General features: G+C 38.5%; 1 protein-coding gene across 1 annotated transcript in view; it reads right to left on the bottom strand.

Moving 5' to 3' along the window:
* The window catches only part of SLIT3 (slit guidance ligand 3), a 509,126-nt gene that overhangs the window by 434,384 nt on the left and 59,056 nt on the right, over positions 1 to 15,686 (bottom strand). The window lies entirely within an intron of this gene.

Genomic DNA, 15,686 nt, shown 5'->3' with positions numbered 1-15,686 from the left:
TTAAATCAAGTTCACGAGATTAAGATCAGAAAGAGAACAATCATGTTTCTATAGTTGCAACCTGAAAGTAAGCTAACACTGCTTAAGCTCAAGAGGTACCTTCTTAGGTACTGTGAGGTAGAGACCAACTTGCCCTTCTTTCAAATATTACCATTAGAAACACAGATAAAAATGCGACAGTAGACTTAAAAAAAAAAAAAAAAAAAAAAAAAAAAAAAAAACTTTGCAGATGCAGTAAAGCATGTTCTGGAAAAATACAAGCAGCTGCTCTGTTTTCAATAATGGAAATCCAATGCTATTTGAAAAACTATCTATCTACATTCTCAATATAGCCTTGAAATACCCAACCTGTGACCAAGACAACTACAATGGCTGAGAGCTGACTTGTGGCTGCCATCTCCACCACAGGACCCTCAAGAGAAGGTTACAGATTGTATGAACAGCACTGGCCAGAGCACATAACCCCAAACAGCAGCCTTCTGGAGATATTGTGACTTTTCCTCCTATACGAGAGAGAAAAATAGGTTCTCCACAAAAAAGCTGGAAATATCTGCCCCCATGGGAACACTTTAAACCTCCAGACCAAGTCCACACTGAAAAGACTCTCAGGAAGGATAACTGGGAAGTGATAGGAAGTGCTCTAGAAAACAAGTTTGGAACTATAATGCAGACAAAGTGGGAAGCATTTATGTGCACGCCTTATATAATAATCCCAACAGCCTACCATGCAAGTCATCCTGTTCTTACAAGATCATTTTAAGCAGAGTAGAAGTGGGTCACATATCTGAGAAAGCGATATAGCAAATAGCTTTCTTCCACAATTTGAACAAGTCTCCCAGGACAAAATGTAAAAAGACTGAACACCAAGGCACATCAGCTTCTGAAAAGGATACCCAAACTAGCATCGCAAGCAGACCTGAACAGCGCAATTCAGAGTAGGAGATAGCTAAACACGCCTTCCTTTAGCAGCAGCTCCTCAGTCCTGGCTCCTGCTAAGCTCCAAATTTTGTGGGAGTTGCAAACCCTCATCTCACACTCAGGCAAGATATTGGTGATGAGCACAATCTTGCACCTCCCAGGCACAGTATCTTCTAGCACCCACAGAAATCCTCTGCACTACATTTAATCTTTAAGTAAAAAAAACAAAACAAGCAAAAAGTACCCCATCTTCAGGAGCTGCCACACCTTGAACTAGCTAAAAGCCTCCAAGCTGTAGCATCAAATACTGCAAATAATATAACTAACCATAGAATAATTTGGGTTGAAGAGGACCTCTGGAGGTCACCTGGTTCAACTACTCACTTAAAGCAGGGCCAGCTCCAAAGTCAGATGATGTTGCTCTGTTTCATTCTTCCTTAAATGACAGCAAGCAAACCAGAAAAGTTTCTTTCCACAGGAGAAAAGGACAAAAGAGCCTGAAAGCGCAATACTAAACATGAAACCCTAAAAACCAAACACATCCATGGAGACGGCTTCCCTTCCCCCCAGTAACTGCCAATTCAGACAAGCCATTACTTTACCTATCCCTACAACTAATCCTCGCACAGTCTGGATGGATGAAGCCCGATGTGTGCTGTAGAAGTTACTCTGGAAAGTAAATCAAGTATTTAATTGTCATGTAGTTCAAAAAGTGCAATTTTAAGTTACACAAACGCTGTCGCTGGCTACTCAACTCAGCAGCTATTTCCCACAGAGACAGCAATACCTGTAGCATCCCTGGCATTCCCCTAGCATCTTAACACTCCCTGGTAACGGAAAGAGCTCTTTGCAGTATGGATGTCTGAAAATTTCCATAGAGAAATGGAAAGTGCTTCCACAGAGTTTTACAGTGTCTTATCCTTTAAGATCATTATACTTCAGGAAGAGATTCAGGGCTGCAAGCCTCAAGAAAAGCTTACTTTGACAATCTTCCTTCCAAGCTGACATTCAAACACTGGTGCACACAAGAAAAAAATAGCACAGAAACACTTCTGCTAACTGAACTTTATGCCTGCCATGCCTGAGGTCCTCACTTTTCCATATACCTTGACATGCTTATTGTACCTTAAAGGATGAGAGAAAATCTTTTCCCTTTTCATTATTTTCAAAGAACAAACTCTCTGAAGTGAATGAGAGAGATAAAAAACAGATTTGTAGCAAATAACTCATCTTTTAGAAATGTATAATTTATACTTTGCATAAGCTTGTATTTATATATACAATTTTCAAAGTTCAGCTACAACAAAGGTTTTAAAAAACCCAGCTTGTAATATATTTTGCCACGTTTGACATCAGACATGCTGCTTGCTGTAAGCCACTGCTATCCATAGACCAAACAATCCAGTGAATTGGAAAAAAGATACCATTATTGATCTGATCCCTCTAAACTACATAATTACTGATATATATAAACTACACTTTATCAAAATACTTTATGAATGTTGCCTTGAAAATCAAAACTCCACAGCCTTCCTGAGCAATGGTAGTCTAATTCTAGTCTCATTACAGGAGGACTGGTACAAATGGAAATGCAGTGCCATGCACACGCACATCCCACTAACATAGCTATTTTAAAAAAGAGAACCACAGAGATTCCCTAGATGATAATTCCTCTAGAGTAGTGATTGTCTCAGTAAACCAACATAGCTAAATTCATATGCTTTATAGCAGCCAGTCTCATCACACTGCAAAACCTGGGATGGGTATTTCATGTGTCAGTTTTGGCAATAATATAAATACTGTATATAGCAGAAAAAATATCAGGCCTCTAGAGTAAAGAAAGCAATGTTGTTTAAGTGAAGTTCCTCTGTACTGCCTGTTAGCCAATAAGTAACCAGATCAAGAAGGATGAATATCAGACATGAGAACACCTGCCACTTCTGGACGAAAAACCTCAAGTGATAACAACCACTTAGCACGATATTCAGTCCGCTCTGCTCCCAGTGAGGAATGAAAGGTATGGGATTAACCAAGCAATTACTGTGAAAGAGTAGAATAAGAAGGTAAGGGTACGAGTGACAAGCAAAGATGCCACTCTGATACTCCAAAGATACGGTTACCATGTCCCAACACACCAGCTGGAGCAAAATCCTTTGAAGGGCTGGAGACTGATCACACCCTAGGGCACCCAGCAACCTCCTTCACTTCCAGAGGCAGAGAAAACATGCTGCGGCAGCACTGGCAGCGATGAGGATCAGAACGGATACACCAGAGACTTCTCCTCGCGTGGTTCCGTGGTAGAACACAAGATTGTTCTCTCAACAAATTAATTGTACACAGACAAACAGAAATCTGTTTTTATATTCAATCCCTTATTTACCAACATTCTTCCCCTCACCATTCATCAAGCATCATCACTGTATCTTGCATAAGCCACTCAAAATATTAAACTTAATACCCATGTGTACAGGAGTACAGAAACAGGAATAAAGTAAGTCCATATAAGCTGTTTCCTGAGGAAAGACCTCCACGGACCTCCCCATCAGGGAGCTCAGCAGAGCAAGGCAAAAGGCAGGTATTTCAATCCAAATATATGCTGTTCAGTCTGAACAATATTTGCATTTTTAACGTAGAAAAAGAAAACCTGAAACTTCAACAATGGAGATTATTGCATATTTGAATAATCTCACTAAATTCAAAAGCATTATGTAAGAACGGAAATATTAAAAAACAGCTCTTGGACTTTTTATAGCACAAAGTGTCATAATCCTTTGTTTTCAACATGATGCACAGAGTTAAGAATAAAGGCAGCTCAAAGGCACACCTTGTAAGACATCCTTCTCTTCATCACAAGGCCAAGAAGATAATAAACCTCCCTTACCTATCTATTTTTGTAGAACCATAATGTTTAATGACTTGTATGAGTTATTTTATTTTGTTTCATAAATAGTTGCTACTCTGACAAGTTGTACAATGCCAACTGCCCTTGGAACATGAGGATGAGTCGGGCTCTGGAGCTAATATACCTCCTGCTTCAGCTCCATACTGACCTTTCAGGAAGGTGGTACGTACGTACGTACGTACATACACACACACGCACACACACCCTTACAGTCCGTTTGCTTCTCCCAACTGAAGGGGATTCTAATCCTAATGAAATCCTGGATCATCAGTGGTTGTATTTCAAAAGCAAAGTGACAGCACATTTAGAAGAAATAGCAGTACTCACTTTCGGTGACCTTCAAGTGTCAGAAATATTTTAAATAGGCATGCCATATTACTCCAGTGAAACACTGAAAAGTTTCATACAACCTAGTTTATGCTTCCCATTGTACACATTACAGCTTGCAAGAATAAGATAACATGATCATTAAAACAAGGAAATGTTTGCTCTTGCATCATTTTACCCACAATAACCTTTACACACTGGGCACTCGGAATAGACAACCCATCTCTGCAGAGAGAGCCGAGTGTTGCAACTGTGAAGCAGCAAACAGTACAACTGGGTGCCTGAAAACTGGCAATGGGAAATGGCCTTTCATATTTCAAGTCATTGATCAAAATCCAGACATTATGTGCAGCACTTCTAGTTTAACCCTTTGGTAACTCTAGAAAAATGATCATTGCATCTACTTTTAGTATGCAGTTACACAGCAAAAGCAAGTCTCATCATTTGTAAGATACCTCCAAAGTATTTCAAAGGAGTTGTACACAAAAATGAATTTAAACTAATCTGTTACCTCAGGATGACTGCATTTTGAAATGCAGTGTAAATATTTGCTTTATCATTATTTAATTTTTCCTGTTACACAGATGAGATGGCTGTGCTTCAGGTGACCCCTTTAATCCATTCCACAACTAACTGTACACTCACCTAGCCTAAAGAAATAGCCTCAAAAATGTGAAAACAACACTAAATTCCTGTTCAGACCTCCTATTAACCAGCAATATTATATTTACTTTGCACTTTCTCCTAGTTGCAGCAATGAAACTTTGCAAGTGAATTTGCAACCACTCAGCCTCCCTGTGGCCAGAAGCCCCGACCAGTTCTCGACCATTTACCAAGCTGATCATTTGGCAGAAGGCTTTCAGAATACAGCCAGTGGGGAAAGTGCAAAAAATAGCTGCTTATGAATTAACCCCAACTAAAAGCAAGTTTCAAACAAGTGAAAGCAATATCCACATACCAATAAACTGTAGGCAAGTATACTATGTGCAGCATATCTGCTGACATTTGCAGACTAGCTCAGCGGCCAGTAAGACACGTTAATGCAGCGAAAGCAGTAAATCTGACTCTCAGGCAAACTTCGAGCCATGCAGAGCCATCAGACCAACCTTGTTATTCACCTTCTGGAAAAGGAATGGCCTACAGACCATTAGGTCAGAATATCTACAGAAATATCATACTTGCAAATACAGCCCAACTCTTCTCTGCTTGCACCCAACTCTATGCAGCTATACAATCCTCTGCAAGGGTTGATCAAAAGCCATCCGTGACTTGAGCATACGTACCCACTTCACACGGGCCAGGGGAAATGCTGCCTCCCCAGCCTTGCATTCCCAGCATGGCAACCGGAGCAATCTCAATCCAAGAACTCTGCAGGGAGCCACAGCACTGGAGGTGGTGCTAACAGAGGCAAAAAATCCAGTCCTGAAGACTGATGTAAGAAAATGGTACGCCAATATGCCCACCCACAATTACTGTATTTTGAGAACTCTATTATAGCTTTTAGTCATGTGAAAGCCATCGCAGCGAGCAGTTGAGTCACTGTGCTTTTCCCCCAAATTTTAATTTGTCACTAAAAACAGAAGTAGAAGATTGATAGGAAGGAATCATTTCACAGTTGGCAGAGGGTACATGACCACACTCAGAAACCATGTCCCCATCCACCTAGGTGATGATTAACCATAGCGTCCTGACCAAATTGTCTTTGCTGTACCTCAAATAAAAGCAGAAAAATAGTCTGGTCCACCAACAGCTCTTTAGAAGAACTCAGTGTGAATCCAATCTATCATTTCCAAGTGAAATTACTGCAAGACAGTGCACTTGACACTGATTATAAAAGGACCCTGAAGTTGTACTATTCGTTGTCTGAGCAGGATACAAAATTCATAAATACCACATTTTACAGTTCACACAGGATGTTCACCCAGCTTAATTCAATGCAGTTCTGGCCTCTGCAAAGTTTCAGAAGCAATGCAGCTTGCTTGCTGCACTGATCATACTTTGCTCTCTACAACTTGACATAGAAATCTGAAAAACATATGCTAATCTTACAGTAGAATAGTATACTTTATAACAGAAAGAGAGAAACAAATAGTGGAGAGGAAAGAGCCTAATTACCACTAAATCCAGACTGATTTTGAAGTATTTCAGAAACTGCTCCAACAAGCCTATTTCCACGATTACCCAGCTCTTTTCACCTGGATATGGAAACTGGCCCTTATGGATCTCTTTCTCAGAAAAGAAATCTATTGAACCATGAAGATCATGCATTTTACAGAAAAGCATGCACACAAGTGCCCAGGTAATCTGTCTGCCTTAAAAAATATGTACGTTCAATATGAATATTTTGTCACTTTTGATATTTCACACAAGAGCACATCTACAAAGCCAGCAGAGTTCTTTTCACCTGAGATTTCACAAAGACAAAGATCACTTCCCCCAACCCCCTTCAACGAAAGATGCTTCTCTTTATCCAGCTTTACAACCTGCTTCCCTCGAGGCATTTAATTCCACTTTTCTACACAGTTCCAGAAATAAATCATCAGTTACTCAGTGCCAGCGGTTGCTGACACCAGGAACCGTATGCTATCACCATGGTTGCTCATTCTCTGTAGACAGAGGATGATCCATCAGATATGTGGAAGGTTCGTAGCCTTACAAGCACAATAGGCCCACAACTATTTTTTAAAGAAGTGTTCTCCAGAAACAAGGCAGGCAGAAATATCAACAGTGTGCAGAAGTTTAGGAAAGATGTCCTTGGATTAACGTGGCTGCCGATTTGATCAACATAATCCTGATCGGCATTATGCTGCTGTCCACAGCGGGGTCTTCACTCCTCCCACCCAATTTATTTATTGGTTTGCCTTACCACACAAAGGCAAATTCACGGTGCTGTAATATATTAATGGATCACAGGAATAGTAAGACGTCTCTAAGCTCAAATAACATACACTGAAGATGAACCGTCTTCCCCAAAACAGATTCAACAGATTTTAGGAGATTAGTCTTGTTAGATTAATTGTGTGAATTTAATTAATTGTGAATTTAAACAGCGAATCTTAGGACATTAATCTTAGAAATTGATGTCTAAGTGGATGAGATGACTAAACATTGGATTTTATCAATATTCATTTATTGATATGAAAAATAAAGTTGTTTGGGTTTGGGGGGGTATTTTTTCTGTTTTTGTTCATTTGTTCATTTGCTTTTGTGAAATATCAGAAACTATCGACAGCAGCCCTATTGATGTAAATTCCTTGGCTAGACTTTGGAAGTTCACAAGGCTGTTCTTAGTTTTAGTAAAATAAACCAAGCACTTCCCAATGTAGCATTGTGTTGAGCAGACAATGATAGTTTAATTTTATTTAATATGATATCTCCCAGATGCATGATTTGAAACTAGAATATGTTGCTGAAGCTGCTTTAAAAAAAAAACAAAACCCTATATTTAGGAAAATGGACACCCAGCAACATGCCTAAGGCTACCAAATAAGCTAGTGGCAAATTAATCTTACAAATTGGGAGTTTCCTGATTTCTTGGACTGAATTCCAACCAAAAGCGTATGTTTCCTTTCTAAAAAGGAAGGAAAGCGTATTATTCTTTTTAACAAATAATGAAGATGAAAGGCAATTAGGTAAAACAACTTACTTGCAAAGCAGACTTGTTGTTTAACTTCATGTGCACCTGTGGCATTTCTTCTGGAAATGGATAACCCTTTGCTACAAACTGCCTTAAACAGCAATGTAACAGATTGGCCTGATAAGTAGACAAGGTGGCAACAGGTGTTTCTTAAAATACAGTTGTGTGAAGAGCACCCTTTCTTCCCTGAACACCCCTACTTCGCCAAGACACCGTTCCCCAAGACATCTGCACAGTATAATTTTAAATAACTAATTTCATACTGGGGGAAAAAGCATAAAGGAAAGAGCCCCAAATATTTACTTTTTGACATGTCTTTTTTTTTTTTTCTACTCTCACACAAAAAACCCAACTTACTCATATTTTTAAACAGGGAAGTAGTCTTCTGCACTCATCTGGACAGAAAAAAATCTTTAGACTCTGCAAAAACAACTAGCGTGTATATTTTTTAAAAATGGCAAAATACATTATTTACAAACAGAGCCAAAAAAAAAAAAGAAAAAAGACAAAGTGACTTCAGTCTGATAAATGGTATAACTGTCATCCAGCTATCGGCAGCACAAGCTTCTGACCTAACGCACATCTTTCTCAAGCCAGAAGTGCACCCTAGAGACCAGCAAACACTTACTGTTATTATTTACTGTCTTCTAAAAAGACCTGCTGTGATCTATATGCAGTAAAACAACAATTATTGGATGTGGACAAAACCACAGAAACACACTGTTACAAGCCCATATTATTTTGTCATGGCAACACCATAACTCAAAGTCCTATCACAGCTGCACTGTCAGGGTCCTGCTTTAATGTGGTATGATAATGGAGCTCACCGACAGCACTCGGAGAACTTTCTTTCTAGAAAGAGGACAAATAGAAAAATAAAGAGGACACTAAGAAAATTTATGAACTGATCCCTTTTCTAAAAACAGCTTCTGATAGCATTCACTAGACAAAAGCCTCAGAGTTAAGTCAGAAGTTAGGAATTCCATACTTAGAGCTTGCAACACACCAGGCTAGAAAGGAGAGCTTAAGGATGACAGTTGCAGCAACTCTTTCAGAGGCCAATTTTTGGCAAACCACACATGTGGGAAACATCCTCCTAGCTATAATAATCATCTGAGGTACACATGCACCCAAAGACAGCAAGACATCAGTAAGATCTAATCCATATTGCCCTTGCCAAACCAGGAGACACAGACTTTCCTGGGCCACCTTCTCGTTCCAGGCATGCTGTGCAATAGAGAGGCACAGAGTTGCACAGTGAATCTCAAAGTTGCATACACCTTTATATCAAGAATGTAATTCTCCTAAGTAAGGCATTACCTAAATAGTACCAGCTACCTCTGCTAGGAATTAATAAAACTGCTTATGCAAAATTAAAGACTGCACATCAAACACTGAAGTCATCAGAAAACAGGAGATCAGGAAAGGAGATGGCAAATATTAACATACAAAAATAAAATTAAAAGCCAGTAAGAAAAACAAATCAAACAGGTTGCACAGACTTTCTATGACTAATCAGTTTATCAGAAACATTGCTTTTAAGTATGCACATTCACACAGTAATACACATTTCTTGCCAAGACTTTTGAAGTGTATGAATTATAGGATAAACCATTTTTTCTAGGCTTTTTAACATAGTTTTAAAACTGAGTTTCAGGAGAAAACTGAGCAATCAAAACCAGCAAAAAAAATAAAACTAAGAAAATTTTCCAGAAAACTCTTCAGAAATACTTGCTATTTTTTGTGTGTTTTCCTGTTTTTATTCTGCACTAAAAAAATTTAAAAAGTAACAGTCAAAAAGATATTCAACTTTTGCTGGTGCTCTTCAAGGTATCAAATTTACATTTGCTTATTTGGCTCTTTTACATTGACAAACATAGCATATTAGATATTAATGTGCCATTTACTGCATATTAAACTAGAAAACTAAGATGATCTACCACATATCACCTCTGTGGTTATAAACACGAGATGAGATATGAGTGTTATAAATAAATTACAGACAAAACGGTAGGTGCACACATTACTTATTTCAGGAAGAGAACATTGAAAAGCAACTGACATATAATCCAGAAAAACCCCACAATTTCAGTTTCATTACAAATAACAGCAGGTCAGCATAAGTTAACCAAGCTCTACCTCTTCATCCAGCTGCAAGTAGCATTTCTGTATGGAGACAAAGGCTAGGTAATTCCTGACCCCCATTAACCTAAAGGAACAGCATAGTAGAGCAGGTCGAGCACCAGATTCTCATATCATTTTCAGTTTGTTAAATTGCCCATTTTTTCCTCATTTGTTTCCTGCCTCCCACTCCAATCTTCAAACAGTCAAGTAATACGTTTCCCTTTCCAATTTGTTCTGATGAAGTATTACCTAATTAATGTTTGGGTAATATTTTAAAAAGCAAAATGTAATTATTGATAGTCACTGACTTCACCCAGGAAAACATCTATTTACGGTCAGAGCTACATACGCCGATAGGAAACTACATGACTTGCTATCAAAAATTTTTTTCCCCTCTGTCAGGACTGAAGCAAGACTTCAAGCTAATGAACCAAAGAACAGCACCCAAGTTTTGTTCAGAAGGTATTTACTCATACTGCAAGATGGCTTTTCTCAGCCTAAAATTAAGGCTTCTCCACTACACCTGAATTATTAGATAAAATACATCGTATACACATACGCAACAAAACCGCTTCCGTGGTTGGAGCACCACAGTCCTCAACGGCAAGGAGACCGGTGCAGCGGGTACCGCCTGCGGTAAGCACTCGCCTGCCCTTCCGCCTGTCCGGCGGGATCACCTGTCACGAGATCCTGCCGTACAACAACTAGCGGTGCCTCCAGTTCTGCCTCGCTGACAAACTGCACCGTGCCACAGACAACCTGTAGTGTGTTAACAACAGGCGATCTCTGCTACAACGCCTACTCCGAACACTGACAGGCTGTCAGAGGCCAAATCCCATTTGACTGTAATAAATAACTGGTCTCTAATATTTGCTTTCTGTTGATCTTGCTTCTTTAGTCTCCTTTAGGACTAATTATAACTGAACACTATAAAACATTCAGACTCAAGTAACTGCAAAGTATAAAAAACGTGAGATGTAAAGAGCATTATGGAGGCACAGCCACGATCCGGTTCTGCCTCAGAGCAGCCAGCGCCCAGCCCCGGCTCTCACACGACCACGTCCAACTTCTAGGTGCTGATACTGCACCGGAAGGTAAACTACTACATTTTACAGTCCGATCTGATACTCTGAGCATCTTTCAGTCTTCAGAGCCTGGTTCGTTTTGTCAAGTGACAACTAAAAGACTGTCTGTTAAAAGTAACCAAGCCCAACAAGTGTTCCCTAACTACAGGCAGCTGAGTAACAGGTATTCATTCTCACTGCAAGTCTTCAGTTTAGAGCACTTTTACAGGTTTTTTTCATCCAAACTAAGGAACATTGCTTCATCTTGACTGCTTAGCAGCTGGCTTTAGTTATGGAAATTATGACAACTAAGCAAATACATTCTTACAGAACCAATATATTCTTACAGGTTGGGTTTTGTTGCTTTCTTAAGCATCTCATGGACTTTTAGCATACCTGGCCTTCAGTGAACACACAGATACACCACGATCATTCTGTAACTCCGCTGGCTGTGCACACTCAGGAAACTTATGATACCAGCACACAGCAACAAAAAGTTTTGTTTATAAACTACCAAAGTTTCAGAATTTATTTTGAATATTATGAAACAATTACCTTGGGATCAAACATGTTTTTATAGCTTTAGACAGCTTATGTGTTTTGGTTTGCTGTACTTTTTCCATGCATTTAGTTGCTTATATTAAGATTAATATTACTTTTCTCTCTATTCCTATTTATTAGTAAATAGTATCAGAAGCTATCCAATAGCTACCTGCCTTGTTTCCATTTCTAGATTTATTAAGCGTGTCTTTTCCTTGATTCAGTTCTCTCTGAACATCAAAAGTACTTGCAGTTCAAGTTATTTGATACTTCATTAATCTCACAAAAAACATTTAAGATGCTTAAAATCTAGGAAATCAAGACAACAGCACAATAGCAAACATTTCCACTAGAGAATCCAGTCAAGGGCTCATTCACCAGCCAACATAACCTTAAAACTTTTATCTTAACTAAAGCAAACAAAATCCAAGAATCCCAAAGCCATTCTTGCTAAGAGAAAAGGCTCAAAATCTTATGAGGAACTCATTTTGTGGGACGCTTCACATTCCACCCAAGGCCGATTCCTCTCTGTACTCCTACTTCTAATATCAACCAGATGTGACGAAGAAGTCCAAGCAGAACTGGGAGAGACGAGGATATTCTGTAGCTCTGCAGTTTGAGGACAGCAGTTGCAGAAAAAAAAGCAAAGGTACCTAAAGTCAACTGATAAATTTAGAAAGCTTCTCAGATTTTAATTACTTCAGCACTCAGATTTGATTAGTTATGAGAAAGACGGCACATCAGTCTAAGTGCGGAGTTCCCGGACAAACCTGATCCGCTGTGGTGACAAACAAGGAAACTACCCGGGACTGCTAGACACCTGGGCCAAACTACGCAAACAGTAGAGATACAGAAGAGAAGAACGCAACCACACCAAACGTCTTTTCTAGCTTTTCAAACACATCAAAAGTTAAAAAACACTAACGTTCTACATTTCAAATTCCAGCAGCATCAAGAACGAAGAGACACTGCTGACATTAAACCAAAGAAGTTGGCTCCTGTAGTAAGCTCACCAGCACCTTTCAGCCCAGGTGGGGAAGTTCCAGCTGACAGAAGAGTGGGAAAAGTCTTTAAGTTTGTCTTGTGACCTTTAACTATTCCTGAAACATTAACAGGTCTTCCCTGAAGTACGCCAGCAGGCAAAATTCATGCGTGTTTAAGCAGGTGAGTCACCATCACAGCCAAATGCTGCTAATGCTAATAAATATGCTCAACTCCCACATTGTTAGCAAGACAACAATCACCTTTGTGTTCAGTTTTGTATTTTAAAATACTGAGTCTAGAATTTTATTAATACAGCAATAAACTGTTAGAGTTCGCTGTATGCCTGATAGAGAAAGCAGCCACAAGAATCACTGCTGATTTCATGCATATTTGCTCTGCGCGCAAGACTACAAACTCTTCGTTTTTACCCAATACACCAATGTTTTCCCTACTGGGCTTACTGCATGGTAGTATCTAGGTCTTGGAATACAGCACCAGTTGAGCTGCAACAAGCCCAACTATTAAAATGCTCAATCTTGGACCTAGTAGGCAGTCAAGATTACAGCCATTAAGAACGAACAAACTAACCAATTCGTAGCTGGGTGGCCTAGGCGTAATAGTTAATTCATGTGTCAGTGACTCTTACCAGTCTTTGCTTCACTTGTTTTATTCCCTTTCATTGCTTTCCCAACCACACTTTCTTCCTGCAAGGGGAGGTCAGAGCAGCGGCCAGAGAGGAATGCAAGCATCAGGCCTCTCCACTTGAACCTCTTCCCCCAAAAGCCACTAGTGAAAAAAGCAGACTCGCACTGTTGGATTTGTATTTATTTGAAAAGTGTTTATTGTATTTGTGTGACAAATACTATATTTATACGTGCATAAATGTGTAATAAAATGTGTATAAGTAGGTTTGTATTTATATGATAAGTTGTAACAGTCAGAAAAAGCACCTCCAAAAATCTACTGGTAGTAGGAGAAAAAGAATAATGCAAAAATACAGAGCAACCTTTTAAAACATATATTTTTATTCCATCAAGTATATATTTATTTTCATTTATTTATTTATTTTACATATTCCAGTAGGTAGAAAGTTTCTCATTCTTATCCGTTCCCTGAAAAATGTACAACCAAACTGCATTTGGAAACATAACAGTTCATTTAGCTAAGATATATTTTACTTAAAATACATCTTGTTATATAACACTTGCATCTTTAACAAAAAAGGCAGATTTCTTCTGACAAACAGTGCTTAAGTGATCTATCTCAAGCACTATGAAACAGTAAACATGACTTGGAATCGATGTCAGGGAATAAAGACAGATGTTTCAACAGCATCTGTTGGGAGGCACTACAAAGTGCCATATTCATATTAATCACTCCATTTTACGTAATTTTATTATGATCTTGATATGCTAAAAGCAAGGCCCTTGCTTTTAAGGACTATAATGTATCATCATCTTCCAAAAAAAAAAAAAAAAATTTCCTCTGGTGTGGAAGAGCCTCGGTTACTCATGCCAAGCTTCCTTGTGCAGCGTTCCGCAGGACAGATGAAGACAAGTAACCAGCATCAACAACCTTCCTTAGAAACCACAAATACCCAGAAATTTCCTTTCAACCTAATGTTAGTCACGTACAATGCTACCAGCTACAGAGAAAGTTAGAACATATTAAATAGGAAGTCATATCTGCAGATAAGTGTAAGCTCTCTCTCTCCTTTTTTTTTTTTTTTTAAAAAAAAAGTACAACCACTTCCATCAAGAACCACCATCACCATCCACCATCATTGCACATGAGCCAAGCTTTCTTTGAAATAAATATAAATGGCATCTTCTGAAGACCAGATAATGCTAATGGGAAGTAAGTATTTTATATTCAAGTGGAATTTCAAGATCCAGAACTTCAGAAACACACACAACGAACCTTAAGAAATACACCCAAATGACTCAATCCTAAAAATTCCATTGAGAAAATATTTTCCTGTGCATTTAAAAGCTATGACACAAAGCCAAATTACTCAAAAACAAATCTGGCAAACGTTTTCATGTAAAGTTTGAGACCAAGACAACTGTATTTTCCAATTTGAATCTCCAAAACAATATGGCTGATAAAAGTTCACTTATTTGCACAGTCAATTGATTCCAAAATTCATCTTTGCCATCGCAATGTGTTTTGCATTTCCACAGGAAGAAAACTTTACTGCACTGCCTAAATGGTTTGTTTGATTGCACAGAGAGATATTAAAACAATTATAAGAACCCCATACGGGTGTAGCAGCTTTTCAGCCATCCTGTAGCAACTTTACAATTTTGCTAGCCAAATCATAAATCTTACTAACCAATCTACCATAAATAAACTCAAGCATTAAAAATAAAGTTTTACCATATATATGTCTCAAAACAGACAGACTGGATCACGAGTTAAGCCTTGGCAAGTTCCAGAAAGCTATTTCAAACAGCTTTTAACTACTACTTTAAAAAAGCAGATGATTCTGTTCTCTGTTGTAACTGTGCAGCACCTGCTCATCCATTCTATTCTTTATTATTATTATTATTTTAAATTTCACAATCTCATTGTACAAAATAAAACAAACAACCCTCCCCAAGTCCTCCCCCTCCAATGTGACCCTGAGCTAACGTTAGTCTTCTCCTGCTGTTCATACTGGTCCTAACACAGTCGTTACATTTCAAGAAGATGCAAAATTCTTTCTTTCCCCATGTTTTTTCATCTTCCTGGCTGAAGAGGCATCAACCATAACTTTACTGGTCTGTCTGGCAATGACTTGACATAGTTAAAAAAAAAAAGCATGTTTTTAAAACAAACAAACAAAAAATTGCTATAACAAACTATATTACATCAAGATGCTAAATTTTTAAAGCCATGTGTACACAATCTGTCTTCTGGACATCTGGACTTTGTACAGTTGATATAAGAAATTGCCACTTTTTCATTATTCTATAACTCTTCATAGAGACATGAAAATATTTCACCTTGAAGTCAACAATACACAAGAAACAGAAAAATTCTGTGATTTCGTTTCCCACTGATATTTTTGCATTTATAATAGTAATTAAACATCAAATAGACAACACATCATCATAAAAAATGCTTACCATCTAGTAGCTCTAGTATCCCCAACATTAAACATCTCACCACAGTCAAGACAAACGTGCAAGATCTGTATAATGCCATA

The sequence above is a fragment of the Dromaius novaehollandiae genome, chromosome 15 (assembly GCF_036370855.1).
Source record: "Dromaius novaehollandiae isolate bDroNov1 chromosome 15, bDroNov1.hap1, whole genome shotgun sequence".
NCBI lineage: Eukaryota > Metazoa > Chordata > Aves > Casuariiformes > Dromaiidae > Dromaius > Dromaius novaehollandiae.
The sequence above is the reverse complement of the archived record's forward strand: the minus strand, read 5'-3'. Positions and strand labels throughout refer to the sequence as shown.